Raw genomic sequence first — 20,218 nt, 5'->3', positions numbered from 1 at the left:
TATAGTGATTTATTTTCCTTAGGTTTGTTAAACATTTGGTACAAAATTATGCCAGAGAACTTTGATAAGACTGCTTTCACTGTAATTAACAAAATAAGTGATGGAAAAGTATAAGGTGTTTTTAATTTGACATGTCAAATGCTTTTTAAATAAAATATAATTTGAAATAGGAAGTCCAAATGTGTAATTTAAGAGATGTCCCTAGAAACAGGTGTAGCTGCTACAGAAATGTGGTTAAGAGAGAGAAAACGATAAGGCCAGAATTGAATACTGGCTGAACAATGGACATAACCTACTACACTTTCATATAGAAATCACTCCCTGGCATCATGGGGCAAAGGGACAGTCTTACCTCATCTCTGCTGTTGCAAAGTGAGACAGACAGCTGCAAGAGTCAGGTTTTGAGTGGATGCTGATGTCTACGGATTATTTTGATTTCAAGTGTACTGGTATCTGTATACATACTAAATCATATCTATTTATGTTGAAATGTAGAAGCCCTTGCTCTCAGGGGAGGATGAGTAAGACAACAGGAAGAGATCAAATTTCTAAGCCTCCCTTTTTGTTTTTACTACAAGGTGTTTTTACAGTTGTTACTTTTGTCCAAATGTAAGAAAAAATTACTCAGATTGTTTGAAAAAAAGCAAAAGAAAATCTGCATGATTTTCAAATAGACTAAGTTGGTGCTTGTCATTTAAAATCATTTTATTTTTTATTTACATTGGCCCTGCTTATTGCACTTAAATATTTCTCCAGGAAGGTCTTCTTCTGATCTGTGGCCTTCCTGGCAAATGAAATCAGTGGAAGCAGTTGAATTTCAAATGCATGTTTTTTACATTTAAATTGCTGTTCTCTTCTGTAGGAAGAGCTCATGAAAACCATCTATAGTTCATAAGGGTGGACTCTTGCAGTGAAATTAGAGGCCATTAGAACTATTGGTCTTATTTCCGACTGAATTAGTTAACTGCCTGTTAAGGTTCAGAGCTTATTGACCAATAGGCATTTATTACCTTAGCCATAATGACACAATGATTTCCATTAAATTCCAGGGTTTATGGAAATAAAAAAGAGATCTTGCAAAGAAAGTGGTTAGTGATTGCATTTAATTATTAGGATTAATTAGGCATTTAAATGTGGATATAAAGTATGTTTTAAAAACAAGTATTTCTGTTTCATTGCTCTGAGCCAATTGTGCTGAAGGGAATGAAGATTTTGCTATTGTTCTTTCTTGAAAGTACTGCTGGTTTTCCTTTCACCAAGTACATACACTGAAATTGCTGAGCCATGCCTTCAGAGAGCACTTGTCAATATGACAGGATATTTGGTAGTTTAACATTTACCATTAATAATATTCAGGATAATTTGGAAAATGATCAACGTGGTTGGTATAGGATATGAAACATACTCATCTTGAGAGGTTAAGAAAATTATTTAATTCTTTTCGAGCACTCTAATATGAGACATTCAGAACCTGTATTTCTTCTACATTTAAAAGTATTTTTATTTTAAATACTTTTCAGAACCTGTATTGCTTCCATATATTTTTATTTAATTATGGTCACAATTTTAGAATTAACAAGGATTCTTTACATAAGATATCAGTTAAATTAGGGGCTTCGTGCATCGTTTTGAACTTGTAGTGGTTAAAAATGTATCTTAGGAGCTAAGTTAAAAGAACTTATTAAAAATTTAATGTATCCTGAAAGAAGGTAGAGAGGATGACAGATTATGAAGTGGAACCTAGTTTTTAAGCATTTGGGATTCTATTACATTAAAAATTGATGTGAAATCTGAATATTCATCTCTAAGACCATTTGAAATGATAAGCTGCCGAATCAGAGCTACTTCTCTGTAGAAGGCTCATTTGCAAGTGTCAGCCAACATTTCTTTCAAACAACTTGAAATGGGTTTCTTAATTTGCTTTAGAAGTGTAGTTTCAGAAAGTTGATGTAACTGAGTTTCATTTGCATTTCCTCTGGACAGGATAAATCCACTTCATTGATATTAGTTTGGATAATTTCTCCCGAAGGGGCAGTGCATCTTTTTCAAACTCAGATATCCAAGAGCATTATGGGTAAAGCTTCCTAAGTTAAATTCATATCTGTCCTAGCTGGGGAGCATGCTCAGCCACATGAAAGATGTAAATATGGATTTATTCTTCTTGGAGTTCAGCACTGAAGGAAAGAGGAAGGAACTGAGAGTTTGAAAGACACTGAGTTTAATAAATTTGGTAGTGGTCACTACTCCCTATTTAGGAAGAACAATGAGAGAAGGTGTATGAGTGGGATGGAATTCTTTGTTAATAAATACACATTCATAGGTTATGTTTCTGTGTTACATCATTATTTGTTTGCAGAGGAATAAGAAATGTCCTCCACCTTTGAGGAAGTCATTTTCTATTTATTTGTTCATTGGTTCATCTTGGGGTACCTATTCTATGCAAACACTTTACTGGCGATAACAAAAATGAAAGGCGTTGTCTCTGCTCTCCAAGGTCTCTTGAGGTTGTGAAACATATTCTTGACGTTCTCCTGTGAAATGTGGATTAAAGTTTTCCCTATAAATGCCGTTTCACAGGGACGTTGCACACTATAGAAGTGAGTCATAGCTTCAGACAGTTCTGGGTTTGAATGTGTGTTCTGTCATTTAAAGCTAGTACCTTGGGAAATAGCATCTACCTTACAGGATTCATAGGACTACATCAGATTACTTCTGTGAAATTTCTTGCACCCTACTGACAGATGTCAGTTCCATTTATTTTTCTTTCTGTAAAATTGGCGATCTTATAATTCAGTGATATTTTGTGTGAACTAGGCCAGAGTGAAGTGGGTGGAAAATGTAACCATACTTCACAGCATATTTTTTAAAGGAAAAATGCTTAAAACATTTCAAACAATTGACTTGAAAAATGAACTTTTAGAACACGATTTCTTCATCAGTTGGGGAGGATCCATATTAATTTTTTACGTGCACTTGTTCTTATGTTGCTTTGAAACAACTCTTTAATTATTTAATGTGCAACTTTTATATATCTCCCCAAGTTGATTATATGCCTTTTGAAGGCTGAGATTAATTATCTCTTATATACCCCTGTAGCACTGAGTACATTTATACATAGTAGGTAGGAAAGAAATATATATTTTTCCAGTGAGAGAGAAAAAGAGATAGGTGTGTGTGTGTGTGTGTGTGTGTGTGTGTGTGTGTAATAGAGGTTTTTACCTTAGAGTGCATGTGCTCACTGGAAAGAGAGAGTGAGAGACAGTGAGAGGGAAAGTGAGAAATCAGCCCTCAGGGGGATGGCCATGCCGCAATCCAGTCTCCTCCATTTTCCTCCCAGTATTTTGGGCACACATTCCTGGCATGATTTTGAAGCACTTGTTCTTATGTTGCTTTGAAACAACTCTTTAATTATTTAATGTGCAACTTTTATATATCTCCCCAAGTTGATTATATGCCTTTTGAAGGCTGAGATTAATTATCTCTTATATACCCCTGTAGCACTGAGTACATTTATACATAGTAGGTAGGAAAGAAATATATATTTTTCCAGTGAGAGAGAAAAAGAGATAGGTGTGTGTGTGTGTGTGTGTGTGTGTGTGTGTGTGTAATAGAGGTTTTTACCTTAGAGTGCATGTGCTCACTGGAAAGAGAGAGTGAGAGACAGTGAGAGGGAAAGTGAGAAATCAGCCCTCAGGGGGATGGCCATGCCGCAATCCAGTCTCCTCCATTTTCCTCCCAGTATTTTGGGCACACATTCCTGGCATGATTTTGAAGCCACTGGGTCCGGAACTCGAACTGCAGTTGCTGTGTGGGAATCCAGCAGCATAACCACTATGCTATCTACTGGTCTTGAGAGAGAGAGGTGTTTTTGACAGGGTCTCCCTTTAGATCCTCCTGCCCAGCCTCCTGGTTAGCTAGGACTACAGGCGCCTGCCACCATGCCCAGTCTGTTTAGCTGTGGTAGGAACCGAACCTGGGCCTCCCATGGGCCTGAGCCACCATGTAGTGATACCCTCTTGCTTTGTTCTTGATGAAAGGTAAAATATAGAGATAATTTCAGATGACTAAATGTATGCCTTTCATTAAAAAAATATGAAATCATTTTTATTCTGCCATTTCAAACTTGACATCAAGAAATACTAGAAAATGATGTTTCCATCTATGTCTTTTATAGAAAGAGAACTTTTACGACTAAGGGAACAATGTTAGCCACTTGTGATCTTTGAAAAAGGCATAGAATCCTATCGTTCCAGCACGAAAGGTGCCTGTCACATAGCACCCCAGATCACTGTGTGCTAGGCACCCTAACAGGCCGAGGGTGAACAAAAATCTGGAGCTAGTTAGGCAGTTGAGGCACCAATTACCCATGCATGTTACTGTCTTTGTCCTGCATTACCAAGACTGAAATTATTAAGAGTTACGTGGTTATATTTGGTGACTATGCTTGTTTTCAAATGATCCTGTAAAATATAGGTAATCATAGGGAATGGGTCGTTTTTAACTACATCGATACTATTCTGGAATAAAACTTTGGGTCATTTTTCAATCAAAATAATTTATTAAGTCTCTAGTTATGTAGGCACTGCTGTGCTATTCTGATGGCTTTTTGAAAGAGAATTCATTTGCCCCATCCCTGCTGTTTCTTTTTGGAATCACTGTCATAATTTCATAGGAATATATCACCAATTGGACTATTATGCTGATGAATGAAAGCTTCCTGAGTCTGTTGGCAGGCACTAAGTAGGCTCTAAGCAAACTGAAATTCATTGAATCTTAGCAGAGCTATTAAGAAAATAAGTGCAAATTGTCAGGAGAAGAGAGATTTGTTCCTCAACATTATCACTTGACTCTTGGGTAAGAAATGTTAGGCAAGAAAGAGACTGTTTCAATTTGTCATCCTCCTGAGACCTCAAGATGTTATCTGCAGTGCTGAAATAAACCATTCCTTTCTATAAGCAGAGAAAATGAGAAAATGGTTTATGCCCAGATTGGTCCATTTACTTAGGAGGACAGTCACATAAATAACTACCTAAGAAAACAAAAACAAAGAAAGAAAACGGGAAACCTGAGTCCCTGGCACAGACCACTTCAGGATTAAAGTGCCTGTAAACAATATGTGCAAAATAGAACTGCCCGTTAGGATGATTGTAATGTGCTAAGAGGGAGACGTTGTGAACTTTAACCTCACTTTACCTTATTTTTATAAAATAAAGGCCATTTTCTTTTCACATCTCATAGGGGAAAGCCGTATTAGTTTGTGATTGAGAGAGAGCCCTGGCATCAGGGGTTATTGAGATATAATGAGGATGATAATGTAATTACTGCACATGTCAGCAGTATGATGCGACTGTTTAGAAGTGCTTAAGATCTTAGGATATACACTGGCAGTAACAGCATATATCAACAGGACTTGTTGACAGCAAGTCCTATGTGTTAGGCTTCTGTGCTTTACTTTTCTTTAAGCTGTCTCTCTCTCTCTCTTTATATATATATGTATACAACGTATAAAAGTTACTGGGAGTGAGTCATAGGACAGCAGGAAAAAAGTGGGAGACACAGTGACAGAGGCAGAGCACGGGCTTTGGAAGTAGTAGTCTGTTGTGAGATTGAATTCTTGCCCACTAGCTGTGCAACATGGGCAAGTTTCTTTACCTCTCTGGAGTTAGGTTCCTCTTTTTAAAAATGGGGTTAGCAATGTTTCCAAGATTGTTAAAAGGAAACTAAATGATTTATTTCATGTTGAGTCTCTTCTCAGTTGGCTTCTTACCATCCTTAGGTCTCAGTTTAAACAGTACCTTTTCTGAGCATGTTTTTAAATAAGGTTATCTCTTCTTCCCAATTATTCTTTACTACATCTCAATTAGGCTTTATTGTAATACATGTTTTCTTTATTACACTTCCAAAATTGATTTTATTTTTGTCTGTGTATTTGCTTATTGCCTGTCTCTTGAACTAGATATGAGCTTTAGGCGGTGAGAGACCATATCTATCTTTTATCCCTTACATTTTTACTGGCACGATGCCTAGCACAGAGCTGTCATGCAAATAGCTGTTTAAAGAATGAGTGAATGGGGGCTGTCAGATGGCATGGTGGTTTAAACGATGGACTCCCACATGGCCATCATGGTTCAAGTCTCAGATTTAGCGGCTTGCATTCTCACTTTCCTTCTCTCTCTGCATCTTTCTGATGGGCACCTGTGCCCTATAGCAAATTAATAATAATAAATAAATTTAAATGAAAAATTCTTTAAAAAAGAATGAGTGAATGAATATAAGGCATCTGGAAGAATGCTAGTAATTGAGGAGGCACTTAATAAACAGCTAGTACGGTCATTGTTAATAATTGTACCTCTTCTGAGAGATGTAGTTATCCAGCCTCCGCTTCCCGCCTTAGAGCCCTGGAGTGGCTGATGAAGAGTATGCACCCGAGTGTTTGCCCCTTCACTGGGAGTCAGAACAAAGGGGAAAATGACTTTCTTTTCCTGTAATTAAAATGTAGAATTAATTTTCAGTATGCATGGTAGTTCATTCTATGAAGTTTCTACAAATATTGAGTTAGCGAATACTGAGTCATTGCTCCTAGGGAAAAAAGGATTTGGTTCTTATAAGTCATAGTATTTCTGTCAACTGATCAATACATAACTTTGTTTTATATGCATTTTTTGGTAAAGATGTCGGATGTAATGTATTCCTCAGGGCCAGCAGCACTGTCATTCATGCCTGAACGAAGTTTACCTAACTCAGGTGTTTTCTTTGTAAGGCACATTGCAGCCTTTTTGTGCTTAAGGACACTAGGAAGCACTTGTGCTTGGAGGACATTTTAAACAGCGAAACCACCAGCAAAAAGGACACTTGTTTACAGTATGACAGCTGACACAAGAAGGCAGAATGTCAGCATGTTTGACCCTGACTGGGAACGTGAGGGTCATATGGCTCAAATTTTCTGTATTTGATTTTGGGATTACAAATACATTTTTTTCTTTTTAAATTTATTTTATTCTCTCTTAATTACATTTAATTATAAATATATTTTAGTAATTGGACAAATTCAGAAATGCAGAATCTGTGACTAATGAGATCAGCTATAAATATTTCTATCCATTTATTTAATAATCTCATAATCTAATTTTTGGCGTTACAGAATACACATGTATATAAATATGATATTTGTATAAAACCCCTTTTCTTCTGCAATGGTTTTTGTTGTTTGCTTTATATAAAGCATATTTTATTTTTATATATCTTTTTCATTCCATAATAGAGCTTGCTTTGTGTGTGTGTGTGTGTGTGTGTGTGTGTGTGTGTGTGTATGCCATTTGTATATGCTTTTCTTTGAGATGCCCAAAGCAGCATTTTACTTTTAAAAACATCTTTAGGGACTAGCAGGTGGCATGGTGGTTAAGGGCATTGTACTCCCACATGGTTGACCATGGTTCAAGTTCCGGACCTGGTGGCTTGCTTTCTCTTTCTCTCTCTCTCTCTCCCTCCCTCCCTCCCTCCCTTCCTCCCTCCCTCTCTCTCTCTGCTTTCTCTCTCTCTCTCCCCCTCTCCGGTCAAGTTAAAATAAATTAATAAATAAAATAAATAAAGTTAAATTTAAAAAATCTTTAACTGGGACCAGCAGGTCGTTTGGTGGTTAAGGCACTGGACTCTCACATGGCTCTCTGCAGTTCTAGTCCTGGACATAACAGCTTACATTCTTACTTTCTCTCTCCTTCTCTATTTGTCTCTCTCTGGTGAGCACACATGACCTGTAGCACATTTTAAAAGATATAATAATGATAAATAAAATTAAATAATTATTTTAAAACAAAACATCTTTAATTTTTAAAAGAAGCATACACAGGTTCACAACCCTGGACTGAGCATTCTAAATTTATCCTTTGATTTTATTTGGGTTATAGTTTTGCCTAGTTTGGAAAACTAAACAAGTTATTGCTATTTTATTATTAGCTAAGTGCTATTAATAAAAATCAGACTTTGAAAATAAAAGGTTAAAGGCAACTTGCAACAAAATCAGTTCATGAAGTTTTTAGGAGACACTCTGACCTTGCTGTCATAGGACTGTTAATGCCTTCTTCAGGTAATGTATGCGAGGAAAGGTAACCTGTCTTCTCGTCTGTCATCATAATAAGCATTTCATCTCAGCTGAATCATTTCAGTGAAAATGACAGGTTCACATGCCAATGATGTCATAAAATATGTATAATGTAAAATTCACCATTTTTACCATTTTTATGTGTCCAATTCAGTGGTGTTAATTATATTCACAAAGGTGTGCATCCGTCACCACTGTTTTCCAAACCTTTCCATTCAAACTGATTTGTGTGTGTGTGCTTCATGAACTTTAACACACGCATAGACTCACTTAACTACCATTAGAATTAAAGTACAGAATGATTCTTAAAAAATATTCCTTTATATGGCTTTTTAACTAATTAACTAATTTTTTATAAATATTTTTCTCTTTTCCCCCTTGCTTTCCTCTCTCTCATCTTCCACCATATATATATGAATATATATGCACAAATATATATGTATATATGTATATGTATGTATATTTGTATATATATATTGCACACTTTATGCTTTTTGAAGCAGAATACACAGACCATAATCTTAAATTTCTCTCATAAACATTATAACATAATACATTATACTACAAATAATATTTCTGTTTTCTATCTGAATAAAGCTCCCTTTTCAAGTAAAATAAAATGCAGAGTGGTTCCATCACCCCAAACACCTTTATGCTGCCTCTTTCTATAGTTAACCTTTCCTTATCTTTAAACTCCAGCAAGTACTGGTTGCTGTACCTTTTCTAAAATGCCGTGTAAAGGGAATCATATAGTATGCAACCTTTTGGGTCCGGCTTCTTTCAGCCTAACGCACTTGCACTTCACCCACATTACTGTATGCATATCATAGTTTTTGTTGTCGTTGTTGCTGGTTACTATTTTTTTTTTCTTTTTTTGGAGAGGTTTTTATACATGTGTGCTCGCCTGACAGACAGAGAGACAGAGAGACAGAAAGCGAGAAATCACCGCTCAGGGGGGATGGCCATGCTGCAATCCTTTCTCCTCCATTCTCCTCTCAGGATTTTGGGCATGCACGCACATGCGCCTGGTGTGAGTTTAAGCCACTGGGTCCGGGACTCAAACCGTGGTCGCCTACGTGGGAGACCAGCGACATAGCCATTACGCTAACTGCTGGTCTCACTATTTTATGTAGAGATGTATCACAGTGTATTTGCCAATTCACCCACTGAAGCATATTTAGATTGTTTCTAGTTTGGGGAAATCAGGAATAGAGCTGTTGTAAGCTTTGAAGTGCAGGATTTGTGTGAGCATAAGTTGTTATTTTCCTAGGATAAATATTTAGGAGTAGAATTGCTGAGTGGTGTGGTAAGCTAATATTTAACTTTATAAGAAATTACTGAACAATTTTCTATAAATTTGCATCCCATCAGCAATGTTACAACAGTCGTAGTTGCTCAGTATCCTCCCTAGCTCTTGATTTGTCATCATTTGTTTGTTGGCTGGTTTGCTATTATAATAGGTGTATAATGGTATTCTATTGTGGCTTTATTTGTGTTGTAGGTGGTTAGTAATGTTGAATATCTTTTCACGTGCTTAAAGGTCACCTGACTCTCCTGCCTGCTGAAGTGTCTGCTCAAATCTACTGCCCATTTTTTATTGGGTTTTTTGTTTTCTAACCATTAACTTTTCAGAGTTCTTCGTATGTAATGGATATGTATCCTCTTCCACGTATGTGTTTTGTAAATATTTTCTTGTAGTCTAAAACTTGCCTTTTCATTCTCTCAACAGTGTCTTTCATAGAGCAAAAGCTTGAAGTCCAGTTTATCACATTTTCTTTATGAATTGTGCTTTCCATGCCATGTAAGGTTTTTTTTTTATCTTAATGTGATACAATTTATATAACATAAAATTAACCATTGTAAAGGAACAGTTCAGTAATATTTTGTGCATTCACATGGGTTGACCAACCATCACTTCTGCCTAGATCCAAAACATTTTTATTATCTCAAAACTCCACATCCATAGGGCAGTTACTGCCCGTTCTTCCCATCTGCCTTCCTCATGGCAACCACCAGTTTGCTTTCTGTCTCCATGGATGTATCTATTCTAGATACTCTATGCAGCTGGAGTAATATGATATGTGACCTTTTGTGTCCGGCTTCTTTTGTTTAGTATGTTTTTTGAGGAGCATCCACACTGTAGCGTGTATTAGTACATAATTCTTTTCCATGGCTGCATAATATTTCATTATGCATTTATAACACACCTTGTTTATCCTTTCATTCATTGATGAACACTGCAATTGTTTCTGTCATGTGGCTATTGTGAACAGTGCTGCTATGAATCTGCCTGTAAAAGTATTTGAGTCTCCACTTTTAAATTTTTTTGAGGATATACTTGGGAATGGAATTGCCGAATCATATAATCCTATGTTTAACTCTTTAAGGAACTGCCAAGCTGTTTGCACAGTGGCTGAACCATTTTACATTCCTACTAGTGATGTATGGGGCACCCAGTTTCTCTAGGTCCTTGTCAATATATTATTTAAGCTCCAACTTTATCTATTTAGATTAGTTACATTTGCCCCCCACTAATAAACCTTTTCCATTCTAACTAGAGTAATAAATCCCTCACACATAAGTATCTTTCTTACTCAATAATTCAAAGAGAAAAACCAGAATGATTAGTAAAGAAAAATGTAGGACTTAATATACCTTTTTAATTTGTTTTATATATTTTTAAGGTTTAAAAAACATTTACAGTTTGTAATTCCTAGTAAGAAAACATCTGAGTGAATATCCTAATGGCAAAGTACTCCGAAATGTTTCAGCTGCATTTAGAGCAGAGGAGTAGAGATTATCTTCAAAGCACCCCAGGTTTTCTTCTTTCTTTCTTTCTTTCTTTCTTTCTTTCTTTTCTTCTTCTTCTTTTTTTTTTTTTTTTTTTTTTTGAGAGGTTTGAGACAGAGAGATAGAAAGCGAGAAATCACTCCCCAGGAGGGATGGCCATGCTGCAATCCTTTCTCCTCCATTCTCCTCTCGGGATCTTGGGCATGCATGCACACGTGCCCGGCATGAGCTTAAGCCACCAGATCCGGGACTTGAACCACAGTTGACTACATGGGAGTCCAGCGACATAGCCATTACACTAACTGCTGGTCCTCAGCTTTCTTGATGAGAAGGCCAGAGGTACACTGGTGCATCCATTAGGTACTCATCCATTAGGTTGTTTATCCTTTGGCAAAGGCTCGAATTTGTCAGAGGGCATTATGCTTGTCCTCCAAATTTGGATGACAATTTACTGATGAGATTCATAATCTTTGAATTGCTCTGTATTTTGCCATATTTGCTTGGTTCTGGGCACATCCTGGAAGGCCACTATCATTTTGGGATACTGCAGGGCTAGAACCTCTAGATCACTAAGAATTTCATTGAGTCCAGGCAGCCTTGCTATCCCAGGCATACCCCCTTCCATTTCATGCATTTCTCCAGGAGTTACTAGGCATTCCCCCACACAAGCCACCTGGAAAAGAGCTGGACTGAGCTGCTGATTGCCCCCTGACTTCTTCCTCCCTTTAGGCTCTTATCCTCTCTCAAGCTTTCTTAATCTTTTCTGTTCTTTCTTTGATCTCTCACTGTTCATGTTTTCTCTTTACTTTTTCTAATGTCCTGCAATTTTCTGGGCCCTTGGTTGAACTTCAATATGGCGTCAGCATCTTCATCATAGTCCGGTTTACAGGCAAGGGCACAATCAGGTGTCACTTCTCAATGGCCCAGATGTCTGTGAGATTTCTCTTGCCACTTGTAAGGCTCTGTTTCAGTGACTCTGTTACAGTATCGGGTGGCAGCATTTGGCTTCTGTAGTTTAATGAAGACTTGGTTCTCATAGCCTATAGAATGACCAAGCGAGGGTTCAGCTTGGTACCTTTGTGAACGAGTCAGTGATTTTCTGTAGTTCTCCACTGTTCAGGGCTTCAACAGCAGCTGCTTTCATCATTTGCCCGATCCATCATCTCCTCAGTTATCTCTGCATTTTCATCTCCCATTTCCTGAGGGTTATCAGTGCCTGGTTCAATCACACGATCACTGTCAATTTCTAGATTGCTTTCCTCACCTAATGGTTCCTCTGTCTTTATGTTCTGCACATCCTTACTATTTGCTTTTTCTTCCTTGATATTGTCTTCTGATTTAGCTTCCTGAGTAGCAGGTGGTACTTGACCCCTCATGGTCTCTCCACGCTGTCTCTCATAAATTACACTTTCTTGGTGGCAGAATGCTTGGATTCTGCTTACACATTTTCACATAGGCCTGGAGCTTGCTCACTTCGTGTGGGTCCACAGCTGGGAAATGGCGAGAGGCAGAGGGCACAGCTGAGGAGACTGGGACCAAACCCATGTCTGGGTGCTGACTCAACGTAGCTGTGTAGAAGGGCGTGGCAGCTGCTAGGCAGAACAAACTAGAACCTCTCTGGCCTTTGATCCTCTTGCCCAACAGTCTCCTAACATTTTTTATTTGCAGTTATTTTTAATTGAAAAAAATTTATAGTCATCCTAGTGTGTGTCAAGTGGTATCTCATTGTGGTTTTTTTCTCTCTTTTTTTTTTTTTTTGAGAGAGATTTTCACTGTAGGGCGCGTGCGTTCGCCAGACAGACAGAGAGAGACATAGAGACAGAAAGCGAGAAATCACCCCCCAGGGGGGATGGTCACGCCGCAATCCCTTCTCCTCCATTCTCCTCTCGGGATCTTGGGCACGCACGCACACGCGCCCGGCGTGAGTTTTAAGCCACCGGGTCCAGGACACGAACCGCGGTCGACTACGTGGGAATCCAGCGACATAGCCATTACGCTAACTGCTGGTTCCCTCATTGTGGTTTTGATTTGCATTTCCGTAATGACTAATGATGTTGAACCTCTTCTCGTGTGCTTGGTCATTTTTATATTTCTTTCAAGCCCTTTGCTCATTATTTCTATTGGATTTGTCTTTTTGTTATTGAGTTGTAATCTTTATATATTTTCAATACTAAACCCATATCAAATATATGGTTTGCAAATATTTTCTTTTTTTGGAGAGGTTTTTGCTATAGGGCACGTGTGCTCACCAGAAAGACAGAGAGAGAGACAGAGAGACAGAGAGACAGAGAGCAAGAAATCACTCCCCAGGGGCAATGGCCATGCCACAATCCCTTCTCCTCCATTCTCCTCTCGGGATCTTGGTCACGCATGCACATGTGCCCGGTGTGAGTTTAAGCCACCAGGTACAGGACTCAAACTGCAGTTGACTATGGGAGTCCAGCAACATAGCCGTTACACCAACTGCTGGTCCCTGAAAGTTCTTTTTTATTAACCATAGTTTTATTTTTCTTTTTTTAAAGAATTATTTAATTTAATTTATTTATTTTGATTTGAGCAGAGAGGAACAGAGTGAGAGAGAGAGAGAGAGACAGAAGGTGAGAAAGATAAGCTACCAAGTCCAGGAATTGAACTGTGGTCGGCTATGTGGGAGTCTAGTGCCCTTATGCCCCCTGCCAGCCCCAGATTTTTTTTTTTTTTTTTAAGAGAAATTTTTGCTCTAGGGTATGTGCACTCACCAGGGAGACAGAGAGAGACAGAAAGTTAGAAAGCAAGAAATCACCCCCCAGGGGGGATGACTATGCTGCAATTTCTTCTCTTCCATTTTTCTCTCAGGATCTTGGGCACACATGCACACGTACCCGGCATGAGTTTAAGTCATCGGGTCTGGAACTCGAACTGCAGTCGACTTCATGGGAGTCCAGTGACATAGTCATTACACCAACTGTTGGTCCTGTAAATATTTTCTTTCATTCTGTCAATTTTCTTTTAACTTTCTTGATAGTATACTTTGATGCATAAAGTTTTAAATTTGATGAAGTCCAATTTATAAAGTCATATATATGTGTGTATATGTATATATGTGTGTGTATGTATGTGTGTGTGTGTGTGTGTGTGTGTATATATACAGTTGTCCCCATACTTTGGTGTTACACCTATGAATCCATTGTCAAATTGAAGGTCATTCAGATTTTCTCTTGTGCAATTTATAAATATCTTTCCATTGGGACCAGCAGATGATGTAATGATTATGTTGTTAGACTGCTGGACTCCCATGCAATTGACCATGATTTGAGTCCTGGACCCAGTAGCTTAAATCTCATGCCAGGCACATGCGTTTGCGTGCCCAAAATCCTGAGAGGAGAATGGAAGAAAGGGGATTGTGGCGTAGTCATCCTCCCTGGGGGATGATTTCTTACTTTCTGTCTCTCTGTCTCCCTGGTGAGTGCACATGCCCTATAGCAAAAATTTCTCTTTAAAAAAAAAAATTCTGGGGCCGGCAGGTGGCATGGTGGTTAAGGGCACTGTACTCCCACATGGCCAACTGCAGTTTAAGTCCTGAACCTGCCAGCTTGCTTTCTCACTTTCCCCCTCTCTCTCTTTTACTCTGTCCCTCTCTGGTCAAATAAAAATAAATAAAAACAAACAAATAAATAAATAAAGTTAAAAAAAAATCTTCCCACTTTCTCTGGCCACCATTCTTCTTCGTGAGAAATCTGCTATTAATCTTATTTACAATCCTTATTTTGTACACGACAGGTTGTTTCTCTCTTACTGCTTTCAGTATTCTCTCATTGTATTAGCTTTTGACAATATGATTATAAGATGTCTCATTGTGGATCATTTATCCTTATTGGAGTTTGAGTTTCTTGAATGTGTACATACCTTTTATCAAATCCAGGAAGTTTAGAGGTCATTACTTCTTAAATGTCCTACCCCATTTCTCTCTCTGTAGAATTCTCATGGTGTACATGTTGAATGTTCTACCCCATTTCTCTCTCTATAGAATTCTCGTGGTGTACATGTTGAACGTTCTACCCCATTTCTCTCTCTGTAGAATTCTCATGGTGTACATGTTGAATGTTCTACCCCATTTCTCTCTCTATAGAATTCTCGTGGTGTACATGTTGAACGTTCTACCCCATTTCTCTCTCTGTAGAATTCTCATGGTGTACATGTTGAATGTTCTACCCCATTTCTCTCTCTATAGAATTCTCGTGGTGTACATGTTGAACGTTCTACCCCATTTCTCTCTCTGTAGAATTCTCATGGTGTACATGTTGAATGTTCTACCCCATTTCTCTCTCTATAGAATTCTCGTGGTGTACATGTTGAACGTTCTACCCCATTTCTCTCTCTGTAGAATTCTCATGGTGTACATGTTGAATGTTCTACCCCATTTCTCTCTCTATAGAATTCTCGTGGTGTACATGTTGAACGTTCTACCCCATTTCTCTCTCTGTAGAATTCTCATGGTGTACATGTTGAATGTTCTACCCCATTTCTCTCTCTATAGAATTCTCGTGGTGTACATGTTGAACGTTCTACCCCATTTCTCTCTCTGTAGAATTCTCATGGTGTACATGTTGAATGTTCTACCCCATTTCTCTCTCTATAGAATTCTCGTGGTGTACATGTTGAACGTTCTACCCCATTTCTCTCTCTGTAGAATTCTCATGGTGTACATGTTGAATGTTCTACCCCATTTCTCTCTCTATAGAATTCTCGTGGTGTACATGTTGAACGTTCTACCCCATTTCTCTCTCTGTAGAATTCTCATGGTGTACATGTTGAATGTTCTACCCCATTTCTCTCTCTATAGAATTCTCGTGGTGTACATGTTGAACGTTCTACCCCATTTCTCTCTCTGTAGAATTCTCATGGTGTACATGTTGAATGTTCTACCCCATTTCTCTCTCTATAGAATTCTCGTGGTGTACATGTTGAACGTTCTACCCCATTTCTCTCTCTGTAGAATTCTCATGGTGTACATGTTGAATGTTCTACCCCATTTCTCTCTCTATAGAATTCTCGTGGTGTACATGTTGAACGTTCTACCCCATTTCTCTCTCTGTAGAATTCTCATGGTGTACATGTTGAATGTTCTACCCCATTTCTCTCTCTATAGAATTCTCGTGGTGTACATGTTGAACGTTCTACCCCATTTCTCTCTCTGTAGAATTCTCATGGTGTACATGTTGAATGTTCTACCCCATTTCTCTCTCTATAGAATTCTCGTGGTGTACATGTTGAACGTTCTACCCCATTTCTCTCTCTGTAGAATTCTCATGGTGTACATGTTGAATGTTCTACCCCATTTCTCTCTCTATAGAATTCTCGTGGTGTACATGTTGAACGTTCTACCCCATTTCTCTCTCTGTAGAATTCTCATGGTGTACATGTTGAATGTTCTACCCCATTTCTCTCTCTATAGAATTCTCGTGGTGTACATGTTGAACGTTCTACCCCATTTCTCTCTCTGTAGAATTCTCATGGTGTACATGTTGAATGTTCTACCCCATTTCTCTCTCTATAGAATTCTCGTGGTGTACATGTTGAACGTTCTACCCCATTTCTCTCTCTGTAGAATTCTCGTGGTGTACCTGTTGGTACTCAGGATTGTGTCTCACAGGTTTCAGAAGCTCTGCTCAATTGTCTTCATTTTTTTTTTTTCCTGCTTCTCAAACGAAATCATTTCAATTGATGTGTCTTTAAGTTCAATGATTCTTTTTTTATGCCCGCTTGGATATACTATGGAAACCCTCCAGTAAGTTTTTCAATTTAGTTTTTTTTTTGCTAGACAGCATGTGCTCGCCAGAAAGACAGAGAGAGACAGAAAGCAAGTAATCACCCCTGGGGGGAGGGGTGGTGTGGCCACACTAAAATACCCTTCTCCTCCACTCTCTTCTTGGGATCTTGGGCATGCATGCACACGTCCCCAGAGTGAGTTTAAGCCACCGGGTCTAGGATTCCAACTGCAGTTGACTACATGGGAGTCCAGCAACACAGCCATTATGCCAACTGCTGGTCCCGTTTTTAAACTTTTCAGTTCTACAATTTCTTTTTGGTACCTTCCATAATTTTTGTTTCCATTGAGAACAATACCTAGAAAATAATGGTATTCTCTATTTCTCCAGACATTGTTTTCCTAGTTCCCTTTAGCTCTTTGTCCATTGTTTCTTTTTGATTTTTTAAATCACATTTAACACAATCAATTCAAAGTCTTGTCTAGTAAGTCTAATACTGGTGCCTTCTCAAGGACAGTTTCTAATAATTTCTTCTTTGAACGAGCCACACTTTCTTGTTTCTTGACACACTTTGTAATACATTTGTTGAAAACCCTTAAAATATTATATGAAAACTGAAAAGCATTTTCTTCCCTTTCAGAGCTTTTTGTTTATTTATTGTCTTGCTTTATTTTGTTTAGTTCTTTGCTAGCTGTGGGCTGTAGCTGTTTGATAGAAATTTTCTTGAATATCAGGAGGACAGGGAGGGAGAGAAAAAAGAGGGGAAAAAAAAAGACTCGAGGTGGAAAAATTATCTCCTTGCCTGTGCAGCTTGCTTTGTGCTGAGAACTCTCTCAGGCTATTTACAACTCTGCATTTGTCTCCACTTCCTGCTTGCACTAAGTCTAGAGACCAGGTAGAGATGATTGTGTTCCAAAGTTCTGATAAAGTTGATCCTGAGAGTTTTTCTTCAGTTTTTGATATTGCTTTAAGGGACAGGCCCTTGGAGCTATCTACTGTATCAATTTTCTTTCTTTTTAATTTCCCTTTCCACCTTTGTAACAAATCAATTGTGTATATTTGTGCGGGTCTGTTCCTGGACTCTCTATTCTGTTCCATTTATATGTGTCTACCATTTTACCAGTATTTCATTGTGGTGTTTTATATATATATACACACACATATATATAAATTTTTTTTAATTGTCAGAGGATGGGGTATTTGTGTGTGTGTGTGTGTGTGTGAGAGAGAGAGAGAGAGAGAGAGAGAGAGAGAGAGAGAGCTCCCTTCATGAGATATGGTCATACTGCAATACTTTTCTTCCATTCCTTCATTTTGTCAGGATTTGGGGCATGTACACACACTTACCCAGTGTATTTTTCAAGCTGCCAGGGCTGGGATTTGAACTGCCATCAGCCATGTGGGATCTGGCTCCTATAACGACTGCTATGGGGCCAACTCTGATTACTATAATTTCATAGTAAGTTTTAAAGCTGAGTTTAATAAGGCACCAGCTTTTTCTTTTTCAAAATTGTTTTGACTATTTTAGTTCTTTCCCATGTAAATTTTTAGACTCAGCTGTCTATATGTACAAAAAAAAAATCTTGTTGATTTTCATTGAAATTGTGTTAAATCTGTTTGTGATATATCAGTTTGGGGAGAGCTGACATCATAACTATATTTAGTCTTTCACTTTATGAACATGCTATTTCACAGTTTATATAGGTCTTCATTGATTACTTTTATGAGCATTTTGTGAGTTTTCAACATACACATTCTACACATATTTTGTTAGAGATATATCTAAACATTTTATTTTGGAGTTTTTTAAAATTGAGTTTCCAATTACTTCTTGCTATTATGCAATACAACTGATTTTTGTTTATTAACTTTATATCTATCGATGTTACCAATTTAATTTATTAGTTTGAAGAACCTTTTTTTGCAGATTCTTACATAGTCATCTTGGCTGCAAATAGACATTTTTTTAGAACATTTATTTGCCATCCATTCATTTACTTGGACTTATTACACTACTTTCTTTTTCTCTTATATTTCTCTTGTGCCTGAAGAAAGTCCTTTAGCATTTCTTTTGGAGCAATCTACTGGCGATATACTGTCTTAGTTTTCCTCCGTCTAATGATGTCTTTATCATCATGCTTGGAGGAGATTTTCACTTGACATGGAATTCTAGGCTGACAGTTATTTTCTGTCAGCAATTTAAAGTCTGGATACTCTAACCGCTAACTAACAATTGATAAAGATATTAGTTGTCAGTGGATTAGGCATTATTTCTCTAACTTTGTTTACCTAAAAACCTAAAGTCAGAAAAGAGGGCCTAGTGCATGGATTAGACCTATAGGAGGAATGGAGAAGGGCATCTTTATATATTTTCTCTTAAAAAAACAATGTGAACTTTTACTTTTCTTCTATAACTTTTTTTAAATATTAAAAACAGTTTTCTATAGATTATAACAAATGTGCCACTGTGGTGCAGGATGTCAGTAGTGGGATAAATTATACATGTGTCAGGGCAAGGGATATATGAGATCTCCCTACTTTCTGTTCAGTTTTCCTGTGGACTTAAATGGCTCCAAAAATAAAATTTCTTAATTAAAAAACCCTCTCCCCAAAACTTCAAGTAACTTTGACATCTTAGGAGATGTGTTATGTTATTGTTGGTCTTTGCCTTGTTCCTTAGTATAACATTATGGACTCCCACTTGAGTTATAATTTGAAGAGAAAAGCCAGAGTTGATATCCAGAAAGATCAAAGAAACAAGCCATTCATGGTGGAATTTCATGTGCCCAAGGAAGCCTTATGTAGAGTCCTTACATTCCAGCGCATAGCTACTTATAATGGTAATTGCCATAAATCGCTTTCTGGAAGAAGAGGATTCGCATTAATCTGGCATAGTTACATTATGGTAGGCATGAGGTCTTGTTTTTTCAACAGTTGGTGAGAATTCAGGCTGCTTTAATTCCCACATAGTTGGCCTCATTGTTTTTCCTAATCTACCATTCTGTTTGCTCATTATTAGTTTTTTTATTTTAAATTTTTTTCCATTTTGCTTGTGGTCTTCCACATTCCCTAGGACTAGGCTGTGTGTGTGTGAAAGAACATGTTCTCCATGTATCAGAAGATAGAAGATTGGTAGGGCAGGGGCACAGAATTCGTGCTGATGCAAATTATTTCTTGGAGAATGTTCAGGAATTCCCTAGTTTTTTCATTGGCACGATTTTATGTGCTTCCTGTGCCACACCCATAGAATGACGGCACAAGATATGGAAAGTTCAGATCCATTGCTCTATTGGACTTCAAACTATTCTGCTCGTTTATTTTGAAAGTTAAGAGAAACTTTAATTGACACACACATCTTATAATTGGACATAAAGTGTAATTCTGAGGATCCCTCCAGGAGTGCTAGAAAATGACACTTTTTAAACTCCTGGCTGGCATTTCATCTTTTCTTCAACCTTTTTTCTTTCTTTTTCTTTTTTGTTTTTAGTTTGCTATAGGGTGTGTGTGCTTGCCAGAGAGAGACAGAGAGAAAGAAGGGGAAAGTGAGAAACCGCCCAGCCCCACGGGGGATGGGGGTTGGCCA

General features: G+C 37.9%; 1 protein-coding gene and 1 pseudogene across 1 annotated transcript in view; one reads left to right on the top strand and one right to left on the bottom strand.

Annotated features, from left to right (window-relative positions):
- TTC28 (tetratricopeptide repeat domain 28) overlaps positions 1-20,218 on the top strand; it is a gene marked incomplete in the record, with an annotated part of 584,271 nt that overhangs the window by 249,083 nt on the left and 314,970 nt on the right.
- On the bottom strand, positions 11,306-12,433 carry LOC102497788 (hsc70-interacting protein pseudogene; annotated as a pseudogene).

This window comes from Tupaia chinensis, unplaced genomic scaffold, assembly GCF_000334495.1.
Source record: "Tupaia chinensis unplaced genomic scaffold, TupChi_1.0 Scaffold000226_1, whole genome shotgun sequence".
NCBI classification, from domain to species: Eukaryota; Metazoa; Chordata; class Mammalia; order Scandentia; family Tupaiidae; genus Tupaia; species Tupaia belangeri.
Note: the sequence above shows the minus strand (reverse complement) of the source record. Positions and strands in the feature narration are given on the sequence as shown.